General features: G+C 33.4%; 1 protein-coding gene across 2 annotated transcripts in view; it reads right to left on the bottom strand.

The window, feature by feature from the left end:
- Positions 1–986: 986 nt before the first annotated feature.
- LOC139843651 (isochorismate synthase, chloroplastic-like) overlaps positions 987–17,975 on the bottom strand; it is a 58,269-nt gene continuing 41,280 nt past the window's right edge. The window contains exon 18 of one of the 2 annotated variants that reach the window (XM_071833767.1): positions 987–1,037. The gene's annotated coding sequence lies outside the window, so the exon portion shown is untranslated. Of the gene's footprint in view, positions 1,038–6,329; positions 6,511–17,975 lie in introns of those variants that run through there. The other variant, XM_071833766.1, reaches the window with a different exon arrangement.

Here is a 17,975-nt window from a genome sequence, read left to right as displayed (position 1 = left end):
TTAAGTAAATCTAACTCTACATTTGATTTGTATGTGTTATGCAATTAATTTGGTTTTAGGTTGTTCACCCATATTTAATCATATTTTCCAAAAATATCCCTAAAAAATTTTTAACAAGAAAGTTGCATAATACATCATTTAAGGGGCAGTATAGTAAATTTAGGTGGATCTATCAAAATGTGTGTTGGATATATCACTTCTCATTCAAAATTCATTATTATGATTTATTTTTATGTATTCAAGGTGTTTGATGAAATCTCTTTGGAAGTAGATACCCTCCCTCAATTGACTATTTTTAGGCTTCTTTTGGGTAAAGATAAGGCCACCTGCAGTCGTTAGTGACCAGCCATCGCCACCCATCGCCACCGGCTGACGTCCGAAACCAGCAAGCCGTTAACGGATCCGCCAGTGGGTCCTGTAACGTGAATAACGGATAGAAATGTGGGGGCCATGAATTTTATTTTCTTTTTTTCTTTTTCTTTTTTCAACGGCTAGATTTTTTTCTTTTTTTTTTCTTTTACATATACTTTATTACTCTATATATACATATACTTTATTACTCTATATATACATATACATACTACACAAACATAATCACTGTAACAACCCAACCCGTTATCCAACTGAATACGCAAAATATTTTTTTTATACACAGCACAGTGCGCGGCGCGCACAAGGTCTGGCAGCCCGCTGTCCAAAACTTCCATTTTTCATTTAAAGATCTCCCATTTGCCGTCACTTTTAGATGAAACGCTTTTCACAACATATTAATATATGGAAAACTCACACGATTCAATGATAAAACACGTTTTACGATACTGGGCCACATCGACCCAAATTACGAGTTTCATACAAAATATAAGTTTCAACCAATTTAAGTTTAAATTCCAAACGACACTAGAGCATGATGTTTGGTGGTTAAACTACCCAAATCTCGGTCAACTTCAAAAGCCAAACGTCCCCAAAAGCTTCTCCTAACATAACGAAGCAGGATCATTAGTCCAAACGAATACCCTTTCCTTTGTCCACGTCGGAGCCTATAAAAAGGTAAAAAATGATAGGGTAAGCAAAGCTTAGTGAGTGCAACAATTATACATACACATATATAACCCATCTATTTGCAATCGCACCCACCAATTACCTTATACGAACTTGTAACACAAATAACATGTCATCATACCCGTAATACTAACAAGTCGTACATTAACACAAAACCGCATTAGCATATACTTAACACAATATATATATATATATATATATATATATATATATATATATATATATATATATATATATATATATATATATATATATATATATATATATATAATATGCTAAACAATCAATAAACCCAATATGGTTAACCATAACGCTATGGTGCTACCGGCTCGTGGTTCACACCATACGCATTTGAGTCGTACTCCTTTATAGTACTACCGGCTCGTGGTTCACACTTTGGCGCTACCGGCTAGTGGTTCACACCTTGTTTTATAGTGCTACCGGCTCGTGGTACACACTTCATTTTATAGTGCTACCGGATCGTGGTCCACACTTCATTTTATAGTGCTACCGGCTCGTGGTTCACACTTTGATGCTACCGGCTCGTGGTTCACATCGCGACACTCATCACATACATGTTATGGCACTACCAGCTCGTTGGTTCATATCATAACATTCACAAATAAATACGCCATATACACATACGTATAATTATTCCACTCACTTTAACGATTTGATGACGGTTTTATACTTTCACAAGCTTCAAAGCAAAGTACCTAATACAATAAGTACTCAATCAACACACAAACTAGTTAGACTAAACACCAACACTTCACTCATGTGCATTTAATGACTTAAATGCATTAAATGCCCCACTTACACCAAAACCGTCCATTTAAGGTCAAGACCATCATAAACCACTAAAAGCTAGTGATTAAGGTCTAACAACACTAACGAATACACAATTAGGGTATTTCATACCCATCTTTTCCAACTAGGTCAATTTGACCATTTTAAAGTCAACACACCCATTTCGGGTCATCCACTAACCCACATAACACCTATTTACATAACAACTAGGTGTGCTAGTAATTAACTAACCAATTATGACTCATAAGCCCATTTATCATTTCAAAACCCTAGGTTAGTCACCCTTGAGTCCTCATGACCCAATTCTTACCCAAGAACACCCAAAATCACCAAATATGGGTTTTATGTTCATCACTAACCCAAACCCTAACCCTTAAACAAATTAAAATAAGGAAATCAAGATTAGAGCATACCACCACAATTACAACGTAGCTAGTTATTAGATGAACAACTTTAACACTTGAGCTTTTGATCGATTCGAGCTCCTTCTTTCCCAAATCTCTAAATCTCTCTCTAGAAATCTCTCTCTCTCTAAGAATGAATGAGAGTGTTTGTGTGGATGTGAATATGATTAAAATTGACTCCAAGTCTGATAACAAGGCTACAAATCCGTCCCCAAGTGAAAAGACCAAAATGCCCCTCATTTAACTCAAATTAGAAAAAGCAAAAATCTGTTACCAGGCCCCGTGCGCGGCGCGCTCCCATAACTGTGCGCGGCGCGCACGCTTGTCTGAACAGATTCCGAGCTTTACTTTTACAGCACGCTTCACACACTTTATGTACACTCTAATATACTCCTATACAATTAACACTTTATGCTTCACACACTTTATGTACACTCTAATATACTCCTATATTAATATTTTTACATATAGTAGAACCAGTTGTTAGACCTATATTACATATATGTTCGTGAATAAAGTGTACATAAAGTGTGACTGGAGTATATTACATATAGTAGGTCTAATAAATGTTCGTGAATGTTCGTGAATGTTACAACTCTGTCTGCTACTGCTACTACGTTGTTCGATGACTGGTAGCTGTTACTGCAAACCGCTACTGTTGCTGCTTATTTTTTTTCGGTTCAATCATACCCCAAGTAAACAACATCACGGCTGCTTTATTTTATTTTTTTTCTGTTTTTAATCGATAAAGATAATGATGATTTAGTAAAGATATGCTTTATTTATATCACCATACACCCCACCCATTTCCATGTCGACTCATTTAAACTCGCATAAGCTGGATAATGAATTTGATATGGTCTGAGTGAGTTGAATTGGGCTGTAGGCAGACTGCTTGGGCTGCCATACTTTCATTTGGGCTGTGTTCCTAATTTCGTTGGGCCAAGAACCGGCTAATGTAGCTGTTGAAAAGATGATAATAGAGTATGATGATACATGATATTTTCGTGAAGTAATAAGTTTATGATGATGAACCTGATGATGACGATGTATGTATGAAGATGATGATGTGATCGTAATAATTAGGAGATGATGATACAATGTGAATGATATAGATGATGATGCTTGTGTAGTTCGTTTCTGTTACTACCCGATTCCGTTGATAATGATTATGACGAGTAAATAATGATCGTGATACTAACGATGATGATTGATGGTGTTATTGATGATGATGAAGTTACAATTTGATGATGATTGATTCGTTAATGATATGTGAAATAACAATAATAATAAATATGGTTAAGGAAGTTATCGGGTTAGCGGTAGATCGCGGGTTTAAACCCGGACTTGGGCATTTTTTTAAGGGCTACTTCCTTGAGGTAGTTATTTATTATTATTATTATTATTATTATTATTATTATTATTATTATTATTATTATTATTATGTATCATTGTTAGGAAAAATACTAATTGTATAGATATATATATATATATATATATATATATATATATATATATATATATATATATATATATATATATATATATATATATATAACCTTTGAAATAACAAATATATTACTAAATTAAATAGGTAATATATATAAACTAGTTTGATTGATATTACATGTTAATTATATGTGTTAATATATATACTTGATATAGGTTCGTGAATCCGAGGCCAACCTTGCATTGTTCAGTTCAGTCGTATGCATATTTTTATTACAAAATATCGTATCGTGAGTTTCATTTACTCCCTTTTTAAATGCTTTTGCAATATATATTTTTGGGACTGAGAATACATGCGCTGCTTTTATAAATGTTTTACGAAATAAACACAAGTAATCGAAACTACATTCTATGGTTGGATTATCGAAATTGATTATCACCCTTTTAGCTTGGTAGCCTAAGAATTAGTGAACGCCACTAATTGACGCGAATCCTGAAGATAGATCTATGGGCCTAACAAACCCCATCCAGGTTATGGATGCTTTAGTACTTCGATTTTATATACAGATGAGTGTACCTGTATATTTGGGGATATTCTATATGCATTTGTTAATGTCGATTACCAGGTGTTCACCATATGAATTGATTTTTGTACAGATGAGTGTTCCTGTATTATTATTTTTGCAGATGAGTGTTCCTGCAGTTAACTTTGAAAATGAAATCTTGTGGTCTATTAAAATTATAGAAATGATTAATTTCGATAAACCTATGAACTCACCAACCTTCTGGTTGACACTTTAAAGCATGTTTATTCTCAGGTATGAAAGAAATCTTCCGCTGTGCATTTGCTCATTTTAAAGATATTACATGGAGTCGCTCATGGCATACTTAGGACTGTACCTCCCAATGGGACCAAATGTTGATGACTTCATCCAGATGGATTAGGACGGGTCTCTACAGAGTTTACTCGAGACTAACTAGATCTCGAGACGAGATTTAGGTCTCTAACACATACCCGAATCCATCGGCACACAACAAATAATCCTAAGGCATATTTGTATCGAAACGAAAGTACCTGAAGCAGTATCATTGGACTTCTGTGCTTCACTACCCATCAAGTAGTTGTGCTCTAACCTCTTAACCCGATCGGCAAATGATTCGGAACACTCCGACCTTCGGTGTCCCTCCTTCTGGCAAATAAAGCACATGAACGTGCTTAAAGGTACACCCGTACAATCCCGTGCCAAATGACCTCGTTGTAGACAATTATGACACGTAGGCACGAAACCTTCCAACTTTTTAGTCTGTTTAGAAACCCAAGCGGGACACTCTGACTTTCGATGCCCTTCATTTCGACAATAAAAGCATGCAGTCTTGTCCGACGAACATTCACGAGACTTATGTCCCTCTTGCCCACAATTGTAACATTTAGACCTACTAGAGCCCGACACTCCCTTCCTCTTGCTACCCGCACTCTCCATTACACCTTTACCTTGATCATTAAATGACTCGGGACACTCTGGCTTGCGGTGTCCCTCTTTCCGACACTTAAAACATGTGTCGTTGCTTGAAGACGCATTTGTGCAATCACGCGACAAATGACCCCGTTGTGCACAATTATAGCACGAAGGTATGTAACCTCTCTTACTCCTCTTTTTCACGTTTCCGACGCCTTCAGACGCATTTCTCGTCCTCTTACCAGGAGCACTTGACTCTATCCTTGCAAGTACTTCTTTACCACAACTACCTCGAGGTTAAAAAAACCTCTTCTCAAACTCTTCCCTTACGATCTTAGTCACCTGGTCTCGGACCAATTCTGTTACTCGTCCTTCGATTGACTCCTTGACAACTTGTCTAACTTCATTGGACAAACCCGAGAAATATTGTCCGAGCACAGCCTCAACCCTCACTGTTAACTCATCCTTCCTTTCATGAGCAGGAGCGTCAGTTCCGATTCCATCTTCCGTCTTCATTCTTAAGAATGTACACTGATTAAACAACGAAATGTAAAGGAAACGACATACATATACCACACCGCCCCATCTTTCTTGACATTCGTCGTACATCGCTTGTTTGACACGATTTGAACCCGTAACAATGGTAGCTAATCATTATTACGCGTGCATGTCGCATTAACTTGCTAGTACAACGTCTATCTCGCTTGATGATTGCAAACACAACATAAAACAATTAGCGCAAGGTTAGTTCACATAAACCTAGACACTAACCAATCCCGGTCTGACCCGTCTCCTACAAGTCTCGCATAAAGCGCATACACAATAAAGTCTAAGTCTAGACACCTATCTCAAGTCGTCTAAATCCCTTAGACCATGCTCTAATACCACTTGTAACAACCCAACCCGTTATCCAACTGAACACGAAAAGAAAAAAAAATTTATACACAGCACAGTGCGCGGCGCGCACAAGGCCTGGCAGCCCGCTGTCCAAAACTTCCATTTTTCGTTTAAAGATCTCCCACTTCCCGTCACTTTTAGATGAAACGCTTTTCACAACATATTAATATATGGAATACTCACACGATTCAATGATAAAACACGTTTTACGATACCGGGCCCACATCGACCGAAATTACGAGTTTCATACAAAATATAAGTTTCGACCAATTTAAGTTTAAATTCCAAACGACACTAGTGAATGATGTTTGGGGGTTAAACTACCCAAATCTTGATCAACTTCAAAAGCCAAATGTCCCCAAAAGCTTCTCCTAACATAACGAAGCGGGATCACTAGTCCAAACGAATACCCTTTCCTTTGTCCACGCCGGAGCCTATAAAAAGGTAAAAACGAGAGGGTAAGCAAAGCTTAGTGAGTGCAACAATTATACATACACATATATAACCCATCTATTTGCAATCGCACCCACCAATTACCTTATACGAACTTGTAACACAAATAGCATGTCATCATACCCGTAAAACTAACAAATCGTACATTAACACAAAACCGCATTAGCATTGTGACGAACCGGAAATTTCCGATCAAATTTAAACTTAATCTTTATATAATTTCGACACGATAAGCAAAGTCTGAAAAGTTGAGTCTCAAAAAGTTTGAACTATTTTCATATATTCATGTGACCTTCGATTGTCCCTGATAATTCACGAACCATTACTTGTAAATATGTGGATATATATAAATATGTGTATATATATAAATATATGTATAATATATATAATAACATGAACATTAATAAACTATTATATACATTTATTGTTATAAATAAATATGTAAAATAAAATACATTGTAATAAAAACTATTATTTTATATGTATATTTCTTGTATATATATTGTTATATTTAATTTAATTATTTAATGTATATTTATTTGCGTAGTAAATTTTGTTATTTAAAACTGCTTATATATATACATAGTGTATATTAAATATAATTAATTTTGAGCTTAAATGGTAAATGTCTGTAACTTTCGGTTGACGTTTAATTATTTTTAAAATAGGTCTAATATATATATATATAAGAAGTTTTAAAATAAAAGTTGTTCCAAAATTTGATTAAAAAGATAATAGTTTTGATAAATATTTTTTTTACCATTTCAATCTAAGTTTTTGTACTCCATACATATAAATTGGAACAGAAAATAAATAATTATCGAATCTTTTTGATCAGGTTTCAAACAGTTAATAACCAGAATAAATAAATGATCTTAATTTAAAAATTTGGGATTTTTAGGAACAAATTTATATTTTAACTGTTTAGCAATGGACCCGAAATAATATCCGCTTTAAACTGTCGGCAGGATATTTATTTAGAGTATGCACATTTGTTTAATGTATACTACTGTATTTGTTTCTTAACTCACCATCATCATTCACTCTCTTATCTATATATATTACTCTTATGTTTTCTTCTTCATTCATGAAGCCCGAGAACAACCTTCAACCTCCGTGAACCCACTTCACTCGTACACCACCATCCGCAAACATCATTTGATCACCTCCTTTATTTACTAACTCCTGCTAATACTATTCCTTTATCTTCTATATTCTACTACCATCGATAACACGAGAACTCACCACCACTATTAATCACTACTAATCACCACTACCATCGATAATCAACCATGAAACCATCACCACTACTTACGTATTATTGCAACTATTTCCTATCGAGAAGGAACCCAACAATCATAAACCAAATTCTTCGACTAGTGCTACCTTATGTTCAAATTAAACCGCCATTTAACTCACCTCTCCATAACCACCTACAATCACGAGCCACTCATAACCACTCCGTCCACTTCTATCCACCATCACTAAACACCCAAGACCACCCCAATAGCACCCATGATCCGCCACCATCAGATTCATGTTTATAGACTTCCGGCAAACACCATCTCCAAGTCGCCCATCTTTCACCACCATCACCTCCGAACCACAACATTATCTCAACCATCAATCACCCCATCGTGATTTGAGACTGTCTTATGTTTCTATCCGAAAACCACCCCATGAACCCACCAATGATTCTACTTTTGGTTTCGAGTATCACAAACCTTCAATGATTTTTCTTGATCCGGTTTCTGTTTGGGACTAAGACCAACACAAAATACCCATCTCCATCACTCTCTCTCATTTTGTTCAAAAACCATCACCGCCACCTTCAAGTGTTTGAAGCTACTTTATATTGATATTTCTATTAATGAACCTAGAACCGCTCCTGTGCTGCTGCACGTTGCATTCCGTTTCTGTATACAAAAACCACCACTATATTATTCCCACTGCTATCGAACAATGATTCTTTTCTTATTCTATTCAAACAAAACCCATGTACAACCACCATAACCATCATGATCACTTTTATTCTTATTATTTTTTTTATTTTTTTCTCTACTGTTATGCCGACACCCGACAACCCATCACTACCATCAACCCGTCATCACCACTGCCAATATTTTCTGATGGGAAACCAACAAAGACCGCTACACATATATATAGTTTTCATTTTTTTTTCTTCGAGCAAAGAAGGACAAATAAACATAAAGTAATATTGTGGTGGACAACCTTAAAGAACATAGTGGGCAAGTGGGTAATGAAGACCCCACTCAGAAATTGGTAACATTACGGAGCATCTATTTATTTTTATTTTTTTTGGCAATCGAGTATTTGGTTGCATTTGGGCCGTACGCTTGTTGTGGGCTGTTACTCCATCTCATCTTATTAGACCAAGAGTTTTTAGCTTGTTGTTGGGCCGTGACTTACAATTTCTGTTGTGGGCCGAAGATTATCAAAACAGGCGGCCACTTGTGATTACATAGTGTGTGATGGATGATGATAATGATATGAGATCGATGTGATGATGTTGTTTTGATGATGAAGACGGGATGATGAGATGATGTTGATGATTATGATCCGAGATGATGATGATGTTGTGTATGATAATGATGGTGTTCAGATGATGATGATTGATGAATGATAATGATGATAATAAATGCTATAACTCTATTATTATTATTATTATTATTATTATTATTATTATTATTATTATTATTATTATTATTATTATTATTATTATTATTATTATTATTATTATTATTATTACAAAAAATATTATATATTTATTACATATCTATACTAACATTACATACTTTTATATTTGTAAACAAAATATTATCTTTATATAATAAAATTTAGTGATACATAATATATAAATATATTATACATTATAGATAGTAATATGATTATATATATAAATATTAATCTTAATATATTATATAATATTTCTAAATATTTACATATAATAATTATAATAAATAACATATAAATTACTAATAAAAAAATATATTAATAATATTAATACATGAACTTGTTTTAATATTATTACATGTTTTAATATATATAACTGATATATAGGTTCGTGAATCCGAGGCCAACCCTGCATTGTTCAATATAGTCATATGTATTTTTACTACAAAATACATTAAGTGAGTTCATTTGATTCCCTTTTACTCTTTACATTTTTGGGACTGAGAATACATGCGCTGTTTTATAACTGTTTTACAACTGCTTTATTAAATGCCTTTGAAATCTATATTTTTGGACTGAGATGCTTTTTATAAATGTTTGACGAGATAGACACAAGCAAAACATTCCTCGAATGAATTATTATGCATACAGAAGTTCTGTGGATTATGATTGAATTAGTTGGACATGATAATTGCCACTAATAGTTATGAATATTTCCCCTGATTATTATTGCTTGGTAACCTAAGAATTAGAATCGGGTATGGCCCTAATTCACGCGAATCCTAAAGGTAGCTACCGGGTTTAACACCCCCACCCATAATGTTCACTAGACGGAAGAGCTAGTGGGCGTGGTGTTTAGTACTTCGAAGTTTATATATTATACAGACAAGATGTTCTGTTTTGGGGATATTATTGATACGCATTATATGTTAAGGTCGGTTACCAAGCCAAGCAATGAAAGTAAAGTGAATGTTTTATATCGAGAGAATGATTTTATACACAGGTTATGTGTATGATATTTTTGTACACGAGATATGTGTACGGTTACTAAGATTTATGAAAAATGAATTTCGTACACGAGAAAGGTGTACTGTATTTAAAAGATATCATATGTACATTACAGGTGGGTATAGGATTCAGGCTCATTTGTACCATGCAACATTTAAATCTTGTGGTCTATCAAAATGATGAATTTTATTGTTGTATGATAAACTTATGAACTCACCAACCTTTTAGTTGACACTTGAAAGCATGTTTATTCTCAGGTATGAAAGAAATCTTCCGCTGTGCATTTGCTCATTTTAGAGATATTACTTGGAGTCATTCATGGCATATTTCAAAAGACGTTGCATTCGAGTCGTTGAGTTCATCAAGATTATTATTAAGTCAATTATAGTTGGATATATTATGAAATGGTATACATGCCGTCAACTTTCGATGTAATGAAAGTTTGTCTTTTAAAAACGAATGCAATGTTTGTAAAATGTATCATATAGAGGTCAAGTACCTCGAGATGTAACCAAATGTAATGTATTCGTCCAGATGGATTAGGATGGGTCCTTTCAGTTGGTATCAGAGCGGTGGTCTTAGCGAACCAGGTCTGCATTAATGTGTCTAACTGATAAGTTGTTTAGATGCATTAGTGGGTCTGGACTTCGACCGTGTCTGCATGTCAAAAGTTTAGCTTATCATTTCGTGTCGAAAATCATCTACTTATCATCCTTAGGAAATTACCTGCTTATCATTCTTAGTCTAGACACTTCTTATTACATTGATTGCATGAATAGTGTAGAAACAAAATTCAGATCTTAGCGTATCTGTTACTGTAAACTTTGCCTGACAGCTTTCGTAGATTCCTCCGTAACTTATGGGATTTTAGTATTATATATGCATATGTAAATTATGTATTGCAGGGTACTAATCTACATCCTATAATCTATTTCTTATCGAAAATCCTTCATCTGATCATACGAGATGAATCCCTCAACCAGTTCGTGTCCCTCAGATTCCAATAGCTATTCCGATAGTTATTCCGACAGCTATTCTGATATGGATATTCACCTAAGCTCAGAAAGCAGTGTAAATGAAATGGATCAACCAACTAGTCATCTTCAATTTTGGATGAATTGGGGATGAGTTCGTAGTCGACTTAACCGATAGAGACGAGAAGAAGGTGATCCTTTCCACCCACCAACCTGCACTCTTGGCGAAGAACCTGAAGCACTCACCGGAGAACAAATCCGAAACACTATTTTCACCCTCATTACTCGAATATCTCGCCATGATTATATACTATCATAAATTCAAAACCTTATTCATCTGCTCGTTCCGACCGACAATCATCCCGGAATAATGGAAGAAGTCAACGAGCTTCGCTCTCGAGTAATCAATTTAGAAAACATGGTGTAAAACTTACCAGCTTCAGCAACATCACTGGCACCAACAGTACCACCAACAACTCAAGTTTCAACACCACATGCCTCAACATCTCATTCTGTACCCCGAGTATAATCTTCGTTCTACGTATCGTTCTACATCCTTGATCTTCATTCGACATGATGATTATGTAATCTCTAGTGTTTTAGAAATTATATATTCTTGTTCTGACGGTAAATCAACGAGTTTAATATCATATTAACTCATTAAATTCATGATTACATCTGAAGGAAATATATATGTATATATGTTTTCATAAAGATTGTAATTAAAAATTCTTTTGTAAACTGTTAATGGTGAAAATATTTTAACGGGTAGGTAATACCCGAGGAATATTTAGATTTCACATTAATAAGTTACACTGTACATTCTTCGAATCTGATTCAACAGTCATTTACTATCCTACTTACATCCATAGATACACGAATCTGTTCACCACAGAATAACCATTATCATTCAATTTCATATTTGGATTTTGACTTATCAGGATCCAACAAGTGGCATAATGAAGAAAACATTGGACAAAATAAAATTTGTTAGAAACAAATAAATTAACTATGAGAAATTTTGTTAAGAATCCACGCTAACAAAATCCTAGCTAACTGTTCCTAGCTAACTGTTAATTCCTTATTACATTTTAATTATCGCAATTTTATTTATCATCATTTAATTTCTGTTATTTACTTTATGAAATGTCCCGTTCTTATTGATTAAAAACGTTCCATATTAATTGATTTCGTTGCGAGGTTTTGACCTCTATATGAGACGTTTTTCAAAGACTGCATTCATTTTTAAACAAACCATAACCTTTATTTCATCAATAAAGGTTTAAAAAGCTTTACGTAGATTATCAAATAATGATAATCTAAAATATCCTGTTTACACACGACCATTACATAATGGTTTACAATACAAATATGTTACAACAAAATAAGTTTCTTGAATGCAGTTTTTACACAATATCATACAAGCATGGACTCCAAATCTTGTCCTTATTTAAGTATGCGACAGCGGAAGCTCTTAATAATCACCTGAGAATAAACATGCTTAAAACGTCAACAAAAATGTTGGTGAGTTATAGGTTTAACCTATATATATCAAATCGTAACAATAGACCACAAGATTTCATATTTCAATACACATCCCATACATAGAGATAAAAATCATTCATATGGTGAACACCTGGTAACCGACAATAACAAGATGCATATATAAGAATATCCCCATCATTCCGGGACACCCTTCGGATATGATATAAATTTCGAAGTACTAAAGCATCCGGTACTTTGGATGGGGTTTGTTAGGCCCAATAGATCTATCTTTAGGATTCGCGTCAATTAGGGTGTCTGTTCCCTAATTCTTAGATTACCAGACTTAATAAAAAGGGGCATATTCGATTTCGATAATTCAACCATAGAATGTAGTTTCACGTACTTGTGTCTATTTTGTAAATCATTTATAAAACCTGCATGTATTCTCATCCCAAAAATATTAGATTTTAAAAGTGGGACTATAACTCACTTTCACAGATTTTTACTTCGTCGGGAAGTAAGACTTGGCCACTGGTTGATTCACGAACCTATAACAATATATACATATATATCAAAGTATGTTCAAAATATATTTACAACACTTTTAATATATTTTGATGTTTTAAGTTTATTAAGTCAGCTGTCCTCGTTAGTAACCTACAACTAGTTGTCCACAGTTAGATGTACAGAAATAAATCGATAAATATTATCTTGAATCAATCCACGACCCAGTGTATACGTATCTCAGTATTGATCACAACTCAAACTATATATATTTTGGAATCAACCTCAACCCTGTATAGCTAACTCCAACATTCACATATAGAGTGTCTATGGTTGTTCCGAAATATATATAGATGTGTCGACATGATAGGTCGAAACATTGTATACGTGTCTATGGTATCTCAAGATTACATAATATATAATACAAGTTGATTAAGTTATGGTTGGAATAGATTTGTTACCAATTTTCACGTAGCTAAAATGAGAAAAATTATCCAATCTTGTTTTACCCATAACTTCTTCATTTTAAATCCGTTTTGAGTGAATCAAATTGCTATGGTTTCATATTGAACTCTATTTTATGAATCTAAACAAAAAAATTATAGGTTTCTAGTCGGAAAAATAAGTTACAAGTCGTTTTTGTAAAGGTAGTCATTTCAGTCGAAAGAACGACGTCTAGATGACCATTTTAGAAAACATACTTCCACTTTGAGTTTAACCATAATTTTTGGATATAGTTTCATGTTCATAATAAAAATCATTTTCTCAGAATAACAACTTTTAAATCAAAGTTTATCATAGTTTTTAGTTAACTAACCCAAAACAGCCCGCGGTGTTACTACGACGGCGTAAATCCGGTTTTACGGTGTTTTTCGTGTTTCCAGGTTTTAAATCATTAAGTTAGCATATCATATAGATACAGAACATGTGTTTAGTTGATTTTAAAAGTCAAGTTAGAAGGATTAACTTTTGTTTGCGAACAAGTTTAGAATTAACTAAACTATGTTCTAGTGATTACAAGTTTAAACCTTCGAATAAGATAGCTTTATATGTATGAATCGAATGATGTTATGAACATCATTACTACCTTAAGTTCCTTGGATGAACCTACTGGAAAAGAGAAAAATGGATCTAGCTTCAATGGATCCTTGGATGGCTCAAAGTTCTTGAAGCAAAATCATGACACGAAAACAAGTTCAAGTAAGATCATCACTTGAAATAAGATTGTTATAGTTATAGAAATTGAACCAAAGTTTGAATATGATTATTACCTTGTATTAGAATGATAACCTACTGTAAGAAACAAAGATTTCTTGAGGTTGGATGATCACCTTACAAGATTGGAAGTGAGCTAGCAAACTTGAAAGTATTCTTGATTTTATGAAACTAGAACTTTTGGAATTTATGAAGAACACTTAGAACTTGAAGATAGAACTTGAGAGAGTTCAATTAGATGAAGAAAATTGAAGAATGAAAGTGTTTGTAGGTGTTTTTGGTCGTTGGTGTATGGATTAGATATAAAGGATATGTAATTTTGTTTTCATGTAAATAAGTCATGAATGATTACTCATATTTTTGTAATCTTATGAGATATTTCATGCTAGTTGCCAAATGATGGTTCCCACATGTGTTAGGTGACTCACATGGGCTGCTAAGAGCTGATCATTGGAGTGTATATACCAATAGTACATACATCTAAAAGCTGTGTATTGTACGAGTATGAATACGGGTGCATACGAGTAGAATTGTTGATGAAACTGAACGAGAATGTAATTGTAAGCATTTTTGTTAAGTAGAAGTATTTTGATAAGTTTATTGAAGTCTTTCAAAAGTGTATAAATACATATTAAAACACTACATGTATATACATTTTAACTGAGTCGTTAAGTCATCGTTAGTCGTTACATGTAAGTGTTGTTTTGAAACCTTTAGGTTAACGATCTTGTTAAATGTTGTTAACCCAATGTTTATAATATCAAAAGAGATTTTAAATTATTATATTATCATGATATTATGATGTACGAATATCTCTTAATATGATATATATACATTAAATGTCGTTACAACGATAAACGTTACATATATGTCTCGTTTCAAAATCATTAAGTTAGTAGTCTTGTTTTTACATATGTAGTTCATTGTTAATATAATTAATGATATGTTTACTTATCATAATATCATGTTAACTATATATATAACCATATATATGTCATCATATAGTTTTTTTTACAAGTTTTAACGTTCGTGAATCACCGATCAACTTGGGTGGTCAATTGTCTATATGAAACCTATTTCAATTAATCAAGTCTTAACAAGTTTGATTGCTTAACATGTTGGAAACATTTAATCATGTAAACATCAATCTCAATTAATATATATAAACATGGAAAAGTTCGGGTCACTACACTTTACGCACTTTATTTATCATCATTTAATTTCTGTTATTTATTTTATGCACTTTAAATATCGGGACACGTATACAAGGTTTTGACATATCATATCGACGCATCTATATATATTATTTGGAATAACCATAGACACTCTATATGCTGTAATGATCGAGTTCGCTATACAGGGTTGAGGTTGATTCTACGATAATATATATACTTTGAGTTGTGATCGAGTCTGAGACATGTACACGGGTCACGATACGTATTAATTAATTCGAATATTATATATTAAACTATATATGAATTATTGGACTGTTAACTGTGGACTATTTACTGTGGACTAATAACATTGGATAATTAAAATGAATTAAAATATTGATTATAACATATGAAACTAAACATTTCTTCAAGTTTGCCACTTGATTTCATCTTAAACCTCATTTGTATCTTAACGATTACAATCTGCGTATAGACCTTTTCATTATTCTTGAAAACACCTCAATCGAAAGAATGAACCAACCGCACTTCATCTACGGGAGAAAAGATTGATGCATATAGTTATGCACCTGAAAACACAAAACCTGAGTAAACGTTTAAAACGTATCTGTGCTAACTCCTTTGGCGTTGTTATTACCAAAAATAACTTTGCAATTCCTTTTCAAAGTAGCCAATTTTGTCACAGCTCCAACAAATCAACTTCGATTTTTCATTCAAATAAACTCTATTATAACGTTGATATATAAGTTTGCCCTTCGTCGTCGTTATCGGGGAACCGTTTATATTCCACCACATTAGCGGTAAACTTACCAGCAACTTCATCACTCATTGGCTTAAGTGTCTCCTAAAAACCACTATATTTGTTCATTAAAACCCTATCGTATACTCATCTACATCTTGTAACGAGAATTACCATACCAATTACTGAGAATTAGCAAACAGTATTTTGAATCTCGCAACGTTACTACATCAATAGTTATATGCATACATATAACATCTATCTCTTAGAATTATGATCTTCCATTCTGAAATTCTGAAAAGCACCCAGTCTGTGAATCAATACTCTAAATTTTGAAAATGCTCATAAAGCAGCAAAAGCTGTAAACGACCTTAACAACCAAAAGTTTAATGATAACGAATAGTATGTTGGCAAAGCTCAGAAAATTTGATACTGAAAAACAGATTGAGTTAACCATGAAGGAGACCAAGGACAAATACAAGGACCAAACCCTATATTCAAAGAATCCAAGTAATTCTGGATCCGATGAAATCTTTAGAGAATATCCTGCTCCGAAGTCATGTTAACATATTGCGGAAAATCTTTCTTCATCAACCATCGAACTTAGAAATATCATCATAAATATCTTCGATATTTCTGAAGATATTTTCATAAATATTCTCGTCCAAAATTATTTTTTTTCTTCGTGCTATCTATATTACATCATAAAGGAAACTACTTTAGTTTCTAAATTTCTTTAAAATTCGAGTTTGAATTATGAATGATTTTGAAGTAGTGTTGGGAACTGAAACGTGAGTTAGTATTATATAATGACACTTGATCAACGTGATTATATTACAGTAAGTCATGCTGAGTTTCTAATGGAATGTGATGATTCACATATCATAACGTCATCATGTGTCATTTACACGACTCTTACATTCTATCTAATTTCTAAATATATCAAGAACATATTTTCCTGATAGTCCAATCTTTTCTCTAAATTCTGGTAATTTAACCAATCAAGATCGTACTATTACAATCTATCTCTTAGAATATTAGTCAGATTCATTCGAAACTTTATACATACGAATTCTGGACCATTATTCGTTTGACTTAAAGTCGGGAAGAGAACACAAAAGTATGGAACTCTAAAATAGAAAGGAAATATGAATTGAAGTATAAAAGATGAGAAGTTGTGAAAATAAGAAAACGAAGAGAGTGGATTTATAGTGAAATGTCCGACAGAGCAATCGTAACAGGATATCGTATTTAATCAAAACGGATCCTAATTTCCTTAATTTTCGAAGAATCAAATCTTATACGAAGATTTTCTCTAAATCCTTTAAATTCCGGAAATCCACCGTGACTACGTCAAAAGTTAAAGCTCTATCTTAATCTTTTGTGACAACTTCACTCGTACGCTTCACATAATCGAATCGTTTTATCCATATTACTCACTAATGATAAAAACTCAAATTTCTAGCTCGTATGCGTCATGAAAACTTACTTATTGTCAGCCATGACCATCCCAATCAAATTTCGGGACGAAATTTCTTTAACGGGTAGGTACTGTGACGACCCGGAAATTTTCGATCAAATTTAAACTTAATCTTTATATAATTTCAACACGATAAGCAAAGTCTGAAAAGTTGAGTCTCAAAAAGTTTGAACTA

The sequence above is a fragment of the Rutidosis leptorrhynchoides genome, chromosome 4 (genome assembly GCF_046630445.1).
Source record: "Rutidosis leptorrhynchoides isolate AG116_Rl617_1_P2 chromosome 4, CSIRO_AGI_Rlap_v1, whole genome shotgun sequence".
Taxonomy (NCBI): domain Eukaryota; kingdom Viridiplantae; phylum Streptophyta; class Magnoliopsida; order Asterales; family Asteraceae; genus Rutidosis; species Rutidosis leptorrhynchoides.
Note: the sequence above shows the minus strand (reverse complement) of the source record. Positions and strands in the feature narration are given on the sequence as shown.